We start from the raw sequence: 11,158 nt of genomic DNA on the forward strand, positions 1-11,158 counted from the left end.
CCAGAGCTACTTCAAGTCCTGTTAATACAAGTCAAGCAAGGTATGAAATGGAACTACAGACAACAGTGCCATCGAAATCAGCCATCAAGAACTCAGCAACTACACACGTCCTAATTTCTTCTGAAGTACAACTTTCTCCGGAATCCACATCAGATGTTTCAACAAGCATTGGATCTGGAACCACATCTTCAAGCGTAACCACACAACCCTCGATTCGTGAATTTGCTAGTGCAACAAAATCCATAAGGTCATCGCTGCCGGAAGTTATCACAAACACTCAAGGTGCTTCATACACAGAAATATCTTCTATGGAGATTTCCACACCTACACCCATCTCTACTAATACAGAACTGTCAACATCAGCTGAAAGTTCTTCATCCGCAGTAAAAAGAATTGCTGTAACAAGTGAATATGCACATTCTTCGACGCTGGAAATGTCATCTTTAGCTAATGGCGTTTCCAGCATGAGAGAAACATCAGAATACACCACAGCCGCTCAAACATCCATTCTAATTGCACCTGGGTTCACTCCAGAGAGCAATTCCACTGTGATTACTTCATCAGTCTCACAAGAGCCTTCAAGTAGCATACTGCCATCACTTACTTCTCAAGGCATTGAAGCAACAGCCTCCTCTGAACCGTTTTCCACCACTGCAACCGAACCACGTTATGCCTCAGAGTTAATATCTACAGACCAAACCTCTCCTTCCAGCCCAGGATCATCATTTTCTGTGTCACAGAGGGGTATCTCTTCTGCAACAAGTCATATACCCGCATTAACATCAGCTTTCTCAACCAGCAGTTTTACTGACAGCAGAATATCAGGCTCCACATCTAAACCAACAAGTGCCCCTACACCATCCATACTTCCAGCATCTGAATCCACCACTTTACCACAGACTGGCACTACTAGTCAAATGGCAAGTACCGCTCAGCTCCATTCTACCCTGTCATCTCCTCTGACTGTTTCATCCTTTAAACATACAAAAGAATCAGCATCTGTGGAATCAACTCCAGAAATCTCAGCATCAGCTACAGAAAGGAGTACTGTCATATCTGGCCAAACACAGTCATACTCGTCCAATATCCTTCCTGCAATACAAGCTGCAACATTGTCTAGTCCAACATCTGCAGATTCATATGTTCCTATTTCAAAGGAATCCACAGAAATAGGCCATTTTACAGACAATCATTCACCAACCACTTCAGAAGAAACCCTATTTTCAACTCTGTCTACAACCATCTCAACTGAATCCTCAACAACACAACTGAGTTCTACCACAAAAGATGCCCCCGAAACTATTTCAACAACAGCATCTAATGTTGCTTCACTAAGCCAAACACATCAGTTCACAGAGGTTCCATCAACAGAATGGTTGTCATCTACCAAATTCTCAGCTCATTCTGAAACACCTATGTCTGCTGAATTGAGACTTACATCTGAACCATCATCTGCTGCTCTGCCCAGCATTTTTCCTGAAATCAGTATTTCACCTTCAGCCGCCACACTGTCCAGCAGGTCTGGCTTTAGAAGAGCAACAGGGACTGAAATATCATCCTATTATTTTCCCAGGACCAAAATACAATCTGCTTCACACAAAGATACACCCTATTCTGGGTATGTGTCTCTACCACAATCATCATCAGCAGTTAAGCCCACACAGGAACCACTGTCAACAGAGTCATCAGTATCACGGTCTATTTTATCTGCACCAGTTAGTAGACCTTCCCTATCTACATCGTCCTTCACACCTAAAGAGGTGCCAATATCGGGTGAAACTAACAAATCTAAATTAATAACATCTGCTGTCTCAACTGTGTATTCATCCATCCCAAAATCAAAAGTATCATCCTTCACCAGTGATATTTTAAGCACTGCAGAAACTAAATCCCTCCATACCTCAGTGACCACAATTCCTACTCTTTTTCCATCTGCAATAATTTCAGAAACTATTTCAACTTTAATTACCTCATCAGTTTCAAAAGAGCCTTACAGTGGTGTGTTGTCATCATCTATGACTCATGTCACAGAAGCAATGGCCTCCACTGAATCATTACTCACCACACCAAGCCAACCCAGTTACACCAGAGAGTCAATATCTACAGAGCAATTCACACAGTCCAACACAGGATCAACATTTTCTTTGTCACAAATTGGAATCTCTCCTGAAGAAATTGTGACATATGGGGTAACAGTGGCTAGTTCTGCCAGCAGTGTTACTGACAGCAGTATGATTAGCAACAACGTCTCCAGATTACATGTCCATGAATCATTAATGACAACAGCCGGACTTTCCACCGTACAACACACTACCAGTATTGCCCAAACACCACCACTAGCTGAGCGCCATTCTACTCTGAAGATCTCATATCCCCTGGCCACATCAGCAGTAGCACTGACTGAGGAACCAACACCAGTGGCACCAATTGCTGAGGGAATTTCAACATCTGCATCAGAGAGCAGTACTTTCACATCTGACCAAACTGAGACATCCTTAGCCAAAATCTTGTCTACGCTAGAAAATGAAATGACTTCAGAAGTTTCATTTGTCCCTCTTAGAGAAGTATCCCCTCTGTCCACAAAATTCCACAGTTTTACAGGAACTCAATCACAACCTGTACCTGGGGCAGAAACACTTTCTGAAACACAACCATCTGACAGACCAGAAATTACGTTTTTAACTCAATCACACCTTTCACCAGAAACTGAAACAACTCACCTGATTGCTACTCCATTAACTGATGTCTCAGAACCCATTGTATCACCATCATCTGTTCTTCCTCCCGCGAGCCAACCATCTCCATTCACAGAAGTTCAATCAACAGAACTCTCATCATCCACCAAAATCTCAGCACATTCTGAAACATCTGTCTACCTTGAAAACATATCTACTCCTGAATCATCATCCTTTGTTTCTTCCAGGATTCCTTCTGAAAGCAGTGCTTCACCCTTAGCAGTCAGACTCTCCAGCAAGCCTGAATGGTCAAGCGTAACAGGGATTGCATCAGCTTATTCTTTTCCCAACCCCAAAATGCAATCTATTACACACATAACTTCATCTGATTCTGGGTATGTGTCTGTATCACAGTCATTACCCACATCTACACTCACAAAAGAACCACTATCCACTAAGTTATCAGTATCGCTGTCTTCTTCATCCACACCGGGTAGCAGCTCTTCCATACCTGCATCATCCTTCAACCCTACCGAGGTGTCTACATTGGGATTAACCATCCCATCCAAAGTGATAACTTCTGCTGTTTCACCTGAATATTCATATTTCCCAAAATCAGAAGTGCCTTCCTTCAGCAGTGCAATTTCAAGCCCTACAGAAACACAATCCCTGCTTACCTCAGACACCACAATTCCTGCTCTGCTTCCATCTGTAATGAGTTCAGAGACTATTACAACTTTAATGGCCTCATCAGTTTCAAAGGAGTCTTCCAATGACGTATTGTCATCATCTTCGACTCACATCACTGAACCAATGGTCTCCACTGAATTGTTTTCCCCCACATCAGGCCAATCCAGTTATGTGACAGAGTCACTATCCGAAGAGGAATTGACAGCTTCCAGCACAGGATCAACATTGTCTTTGTCACAAAGAGGTATCTCTTCTGAAGCAAGTTTTACAGTGGGGATAACAGTGACCAATTCAAACAGCAGAGATACTGACATCAGAACAACATTCTCCAGCTCAATCTCCCCTGAATCATTAATGACAACTGCAGGACTTTCCTCCATACAACAGACTAGCACCATCACCAGAATGACACCACTAAGTGAGCTCCATTGGTCTCTGGAATTGTCATCTCCTCTGACTACATCAACGGTAGAACCTACTGAGGAACCAGCATCTTTGACAACTGCTCAGGCAATCTCAGCATCTCACCAAACAGAGAAATCATCAACCAAAATCATGTCTATACTAGAAAGTGACACGATTTCTATTCCAACTTCTGAACTTTTTTCTATCCCCCTTTCAGAAATATCCACTCTCTCCACAAAAGTCAGCGGTTTTACAGAAACGTATTCACAACCTGCATCTGAGAAAGACGCATCTTCAGAAACACACCCATCTTCCTCAAACACAGAGGCTGTATTTTTATCTCGAGCATACATTTCACCAGAAACCACAACAACTCACCACCTGATTATTACTCCTTTAACAGATGTCTCAGAACCTATCACATCAAAAGCATCTGTTGTTCCTTCCACAAGTCAAACATCTCAACTCACAGAGGTTCAATCAAGGAAAGTCTTGTCATCTGCTAACATCTCAGTGCATTCTGAAAAACCTGTTTCTGCTGAACGAAGACTTATATCTGAACCATCATCCATTGTTTCTTGGAGCATTTCTTCTGAAAGCAGCGGTACATCCTCAGCAGCCACTCTCTCCAGCAAGCCTGAATCGTCAAGCGTAACAGGGACTGTAGTACCATCCTATTCTTTTCAAAGCACCACAATGCAGTCTGGCCCACACATACCTACACCTGTATCTGGAACTGTGTTCCTGCCACAGTCATCATCCTCAATTACACCCATACAACAGCTACTGTCAACTGAATCATCAGTATCACTGTCATCTTTATTGGCACCAGAAAGAGGAACTTCCATATCTAAAGTGGCATTGACCCATACAGAGGGGTTCTTATTGGGTGAAACTACTTCATTCAAATCAAAAACATCTACTGCCTCAACAAGACATTCATCAATCCCAAAAGCAGAAGTGTCCTCCTTCACTGGTGAGATTTCAAACACTGCAGATATGCAAACAGTGCTCAGCTCAGTGACCACAGTCCCTGCTCTTACATCTATGAGTGTAGAAATGGATCCAACTTTAATTACCTCATCAGTTTCACAGCAGTCTTCCAATGGCGTATTGTCGTCATCTCTGACTCATTTCACTGAATCAACGACATCCACTGAATCGTTTTTCACCACACCAAGCCAGTCCAGTTACTTGCCAGAAACACTATCCACAGAAGAATTAACAGCCTTATTTTCTTTGTCAAAAATGGGCACCTCTTCTGTAGATAGTTCTACAGCAAGGGTAACACTGCCCAGGTCAACCAGCAATGTTGCTGACAGCAGAATGATAAGCACAAGCGTCTCCAGGTCAAGCTCACATGAATCAATAATGACAACAGCTGGACTTTCCATGGTACAACAGACTAGCAGTATTGCCCAGACAGCACCACTAACTGAGCGCCATTCTGCTCTGAGGATCTCCTCTCCACTGACAACATCAACGGTGGCACCTACTGAGGAGCCAACATCTCCGACATCAACTGCTAAGGGAATGTCTTCAAAATCTGCATCAGATAGCAGTACTTTCACATCTGGCCAAACAGAGACATCCTCAGCTGAAATACTGTTTACACTAAAAACTAAAATGTCTTCTATTCCAACTTCTGAGCATTCATCTGTCCCTCTTTCAGAAGTGTCCACTCCACTCATAAATGCCAGCAACTTTACAGCAACCTATTCACAACCTGCTTCTGAGCTAGAAGTATCTTTTGAAACACAGTCCTCAGCCAGTTCAGCAACCACAATTTTACCTCATGGACGCCTTTTACCAGAAAGCCCAACAAATCAGCTGACCTCTTCTCCTTCAAGAGATGACTCCGAACCTACTGCATCAACAGCATCTGCTGTTCCTCCCACAAGCCAAACGCCAACAGAACTCTCATCATCTACAAAAATCTCACCACATTCTGAAAAATCTGTTTACCTTGAAACCAGATTTACTCATGAATCATCATCCATTGTTTCTGCCAGCACTACTTCTGAACTCAGTGCTTCAACCACAGCAGCCAGAGTGTTCAGCAAACCTGAATTGGCAGGTGTAACTGAGGCTATCTTGTCATCTCCCCTAGGCTTCAGCAGTACAGCACAATCTGATACACACACAGACACACCATCCTTCACCCATACAGCAGTGCCATCATTATATAAAGGTTCCACAACACCACTGAAAACATCTGTTGTTGCAGCAATGCCTTTTCCACCAAACACTACTGCAGAAGGAGCTTCTTTGACTACTGAGAATCCTATTATTACACCTAGCCAATCAGAATTTACCCCAGTCACTGACACCTCAACTGTAATCCCTCTGGCTGCCAGTACGCAGAACATTAGCACTAGAACAGCCGCACTTAGTTCAGGAGGGCTATCAAAGATTACACAAACCCATGTTACTGCAGACGTATTTGAAAATATTTCATCGATAGAATCCCTTTCCATCACAACAAGCCAAGGAAAACCAAGCTCTTTGACAGGGTCTCTATCAACAGAGCAATACATACCTTCCATGGCACCGCTGGGAGTATCTGGCCCGGAAACAGAGGACTCCTCTGACGGAGGAACATCAAGTGAATCCACATTTGGTGTCTCCACCAGCTTTGCCTCTCGAAGCATAAGTTTACGCACTACGGAGTCTGCATTCAGTAAACCAGAGTCATCAGCAATATTGGAAAGAACATCATCTCAGCCAGAACGCAGCGGTCCTACGCATGCTTTAGCAGCCACACAACTCACTTCTATAGAAAGAACACCATCTCGAGACTCCTCATCAGTTTTGACGATTGCCCAAGAAATGGCTTCGCCTAAATCTCAGGTGTTAGCAATCTCCACAATGACATCAGAAAGTACCACTTTGATATCTGATCAAATCAACATGTCCCCAGTGAGTGAGATTTCAAGGCCTCTCTTGGAGACATCAGCTTCTGGCATTGAACGTTCAACGTTAGACAGCTCCTCTACATTTACAGAATCTCACATGTTACCAGCCAATCATACAGAGCTACCTTCTACTAAAATGGTGCCATCTTCTAGCCAAAGTGTGGCAACATTCTCTTTTGCTACATTTCTCTCAAAAGAGCCCTCAAATAATCCACTGAACTCTGTTTCTACAGCACAGCTTTCAGGGCATCTTGCTAGATCCTCACATCATACCATCCCTACCACCCAGAGAAGTTCAACAGCAGTGGAGTCATTTGAATCTGCTAAAACCTCAGCGTCTACTGAGGCACTTGTGTTCACTGAAACCAAAGAAACCGGCACTTTTGAAAATTCAAGAGTTAGCCAATCTCTAGCTACATTGGCACCTACTCTCAGTCAAAGCATGGGAGAGCGTGCAAGATTTTCCTCAGTAGAGACAACACTGCAATCCCAGACATCAAACACATTCTCACCTACAGAAAGAAAAACCTCAGCTGAGCCATCTGTTGCCTTGCCTTCCACAGCAAAATCTGAGCGCAGCCGGTTTGCCTCTATATTCACCTTGGCAGCTCCCATGGTGTCAAGATCCAGTGAAAAGTTTTCATCTTCCTACAAAACACCTGCTGTTTCAGCTGCTGGGCTTTCAACAGAGCCTTTGAGGGAGTTGGTTTCTCTGACAGCTGAAATAACCAGCATTACAGAGCCAAAGACTGGCGTCACCAAAGAGATGGAATTATCCACTGTAATTCCAAGCAGTGCCAGGTCCACATCCCTCAGTTCTGCAATTACACATGTTTCAAAAGGCTCATTATTAACCACATTGAATAATTCTGCTACACACATCTCTGAAGCGATTCCTTCTGCTAAAGCATTACCAATGACCACGAGTCAAACCAGGGTTCCATCCACAGAACAGGGTATGACCTCCTCCGCTGTTTCCATATTTTCCATGTCCGATTCGGGTACCTCTTCTGAAAAGGACATATCAAGTGTACCCAAGTTGGCTGTGCCCGCCAGCAGCATTGCTTCTGAAAGCAACACTTCAGGCACAACACCTTCAGTGTCGAGTATTCAAGAATCTTCAACAATTACAGACACAACATCTACATTTCTGAGGGATATTAGCACTACTTCCACTCCACTGTTACAACACACTGAACCCCATTTTTCAAACAGTACCTCATATTTTCCTTTTTCATCGTTATTAACGTTTTCTCAAGAAACAATTTCTGCTGAATCCTCTGCCTCACTTACGCCCATACATTCAGATGACAGAAGCATTTCAGCAACAACACTTGTCCAGGCAAAATTATCATCGCTGGTTGAACCCTCTGCACCACAATCCCGGACGTCTTCCGTTTCAGAAAATACACATTCAGCAATTCCTACATCTGAAGTATCGCAGTCAACTGTTGAGATGGACCAAGTTACTGGAAGTCTTTCCACACCCTCCTCACACAAAGAAATTCATACCAAAACACTCCCTTTAACAAGCTTAGGTTCCATGACAGCTTACTTTAGGACATCCATTTCAGAAGTGCCTGCAACACTTCAACAGGTCTCTGTGTCCTCTATTCCTTTAAACACATGGACTTCCATCAGCAAAGGTCCATCGGGTGCAGTGACTGAGTTTCACTCACCAGAAGCATCCACAATACTTCCCAAAAGCTCATCTCCGACTGAACAGTCTTTTAACCAGACACCCTCAGGTACATCTTCTGAAAATGCTGTATCAAAAGCATCAGTTATTCCATCCAGCATACCCAGATTGGGACCAGAGCCTTCATCTCTACCAGAACTCATTACCACCACCGCTCAGCTTTCTAAAGATGTCCAATATCTTTCTTCGCAAACAACATCCCTAACCCAGTCGCTGCCCATTACACAACGTGCACGAGAAACCTCCCATGCCACATCCTCTGCAACTCAGAGCATTTTATTTGCTTCAGAAGGTCAAGATTTGACATATTCCTCCAACTTTGGACATACAGAGAATTTAACGTTGAGTGAGAGCTCCGCATTGACATCAAAACCATCTACTGTTTCAATGACTGAATTTTCCACAATGTCTACATCAGAAGTAGCTCTAATGACCAAGAATATCACTGTTGCAACAGACACCACCACAGAGTCCACCTCACTGGGCAAATCTCCTGCATACATTTTACCTGTGTCTAGTTCGGAAAGGATTAGTACATCTCTCTCAGCAACAAACAAATTGACGCCTCGTGCCACACTTGGCCCTGCATCCATTTCTTCCCAAGAATATTTACCCATCACCACAAGTTCTGCCGCAGCGGCTATATCCGCAAAGCCAGCACCGTCTGCAAGTGCAGCCTTGAAACCTGAGGGAACCACAGACACATCATCTAACTCAACAATCACTGGGCTCAGAAGCAGTGTCACTGGAGCCAGAACTGCAGCACCAACGAGTATCGGCCAATCATACACCTTTGCAGAAAGTACCTTTTCCTCAGTGAAGGAGGCTATCCCTTGGAATAGATCAGCAGCAAGCACTTCTTCCAGTGCACTTGAATCCGTTCATAATGGCACTTACAGCATTCTTACCACCATGGCTACAATTCGTAGAAGCAACCACAGCACAGTGGGACAGTCGTGTGGCCCTTTTCTAAGTGGAAGTTCATGTGAAAATGGAGCCAACTATACTAATATGATTCTAGGTAATATAACTCGCTCATATGTCACTTTGTTGATTACTGTGTTTAATGCTAATGTAATAAATGGGTGTCTTGAAGCTCACGTCTAACAGGTTTATTTCCTGCAAGTAAGTCATACTACAAAAAAGCCCTCTGCAAAGTGCATTTAGTACTATTGTGCTGACTTCTCCCACCCCAACCCCTTTCCTTATGCAGACAAGTGTGCCTTGTCAGGCAAGGTAACCTTGGCAATCATCTAAAGCACTGTTCCTACAGATTTTAAAATGTAGGGAGGCGCATACTGGCAGTTAGCGTCAAGCCCCTGTCGCTGGCCACCTCTGGAATAATCATTTGTTCTCCCAGCAACTATCTTAGCTTTTTGAAAATGGCATTTAGTGCTTGTCAGTGAAGATCTCAAGTACTTTTCAACACACAATTGTCCCTTCATTGGTTAGCAAGAATTAGTAAAGAAAGACAAAATAGCTGAATATCGTGTGTCACTGGTGACTGAAGGATGTACGTGATTATTTCGTAGCTGGACATTTCGATTCCGAAAATTTCGAATTCGAAATGTCTAGCATGCTATTATCACGCACATCACCCCACCATCTACCCCCCCCTCCACACACGCCCCTAAACCTTAAACTTACCTGCGCCGCCAAGCGTAACTTTTTTCCTTCCCCGCTGTGCTCTCCCTGCGATGTGAGTTCCGTCTCCCCATTGAGGGGCCGAACTTACGCTGCAAGGTCCTTTTTGTTCTTCTTTTTAAAAAAAATCTTTATTTGTACCCCGCTTTCCTTTGTATGGAAGCAGGGGACACCCCTGCAACACATGATTACCCAAATTGTCAAATGGGGAGGGGGGATGGAGGACACTACCGCAACTCCCGCCCCCCCTGCATCGACATTATGGGTTTTCGTTATAATGTTTCTCCTGCTACCATGACTAAAAATCTGCTTGGTGTTACTGTCCTCTTTATGGTGTACTTTTCACAAATTACCCCAGACATTCAATATATAGTTGGGGCCAATATCCAATTCTAGGCTACTGATATCTTCACACAGTTGCAGTTCACACGAAGTACTCTCTGAGTGATTTGAGAATGCATATTTTTGAAGCTCCATCGAGCTCAAGGTAAACATTAAACTGCCTCCTCAATAACCTATGTTAAGTAAGGGATTATTTGGTGCATCAGGTACCATAGGGCTGAAGTTTGGAAGTGTGGAATGAGTTACTTTATGTATACATGTTTTGTAAATATACATGCCTGATGAGCAATTCATTGCTTTCATGCTTAATATTGGGAGAGTGGCTAGGGGGAGTGGGGGACAGCCTTGTTCTAAGCACTTCCAATTTTATGCAGATAAGGAAAGTGCAGATCACACAGATAAACAGGTTTACCTGGAATCACACCATTCAGGCAAATGGATTATCCAATATATAAAGTAAGGTCTCTTGTTTGCACAGCCAATAAATATACAGTTCCACCACATATCTTCGAAGTGAAAAACCTTTTCGTGAATGACGGCAGATGTGTGTGTATGCGCACAGTGCCATTGCAGCTGTGCAAGGCATGCTTGCCCTTCTGCATTTGCTTTGTGAGTCTGCTCCCAAATCGGTTGAGCAATAGCCTATAGAGCAAGCCAAGAAGTTGAAAGCTCTCCTGCATTCCCGCTAAATTCCCCCTTGCCTTCGACAGAAAGGGCAGTAGTAAATAACATTTGCACATGCACGAAATTGCTGCCGCTCATATGATTGTCTAGCATAAGAAGCACAT

Source organism: Ambystoma mexicanum, chromosome 8 (assembly GCF_040938575.1).
Source record: "Ambystoma mexicanum isolate Mex_15411 chromosome 8, UKY_AmexF1_1, whole genome shotgun sequence".
In the NCBI taxonomy this organism is placed as follows: domain Eukaryota; kingdom Metazoa; phylum Chordata; class Amphibia; order Caudata; family Ambystomatidae; genus Ambystoma; species Ambystoma mexicanum.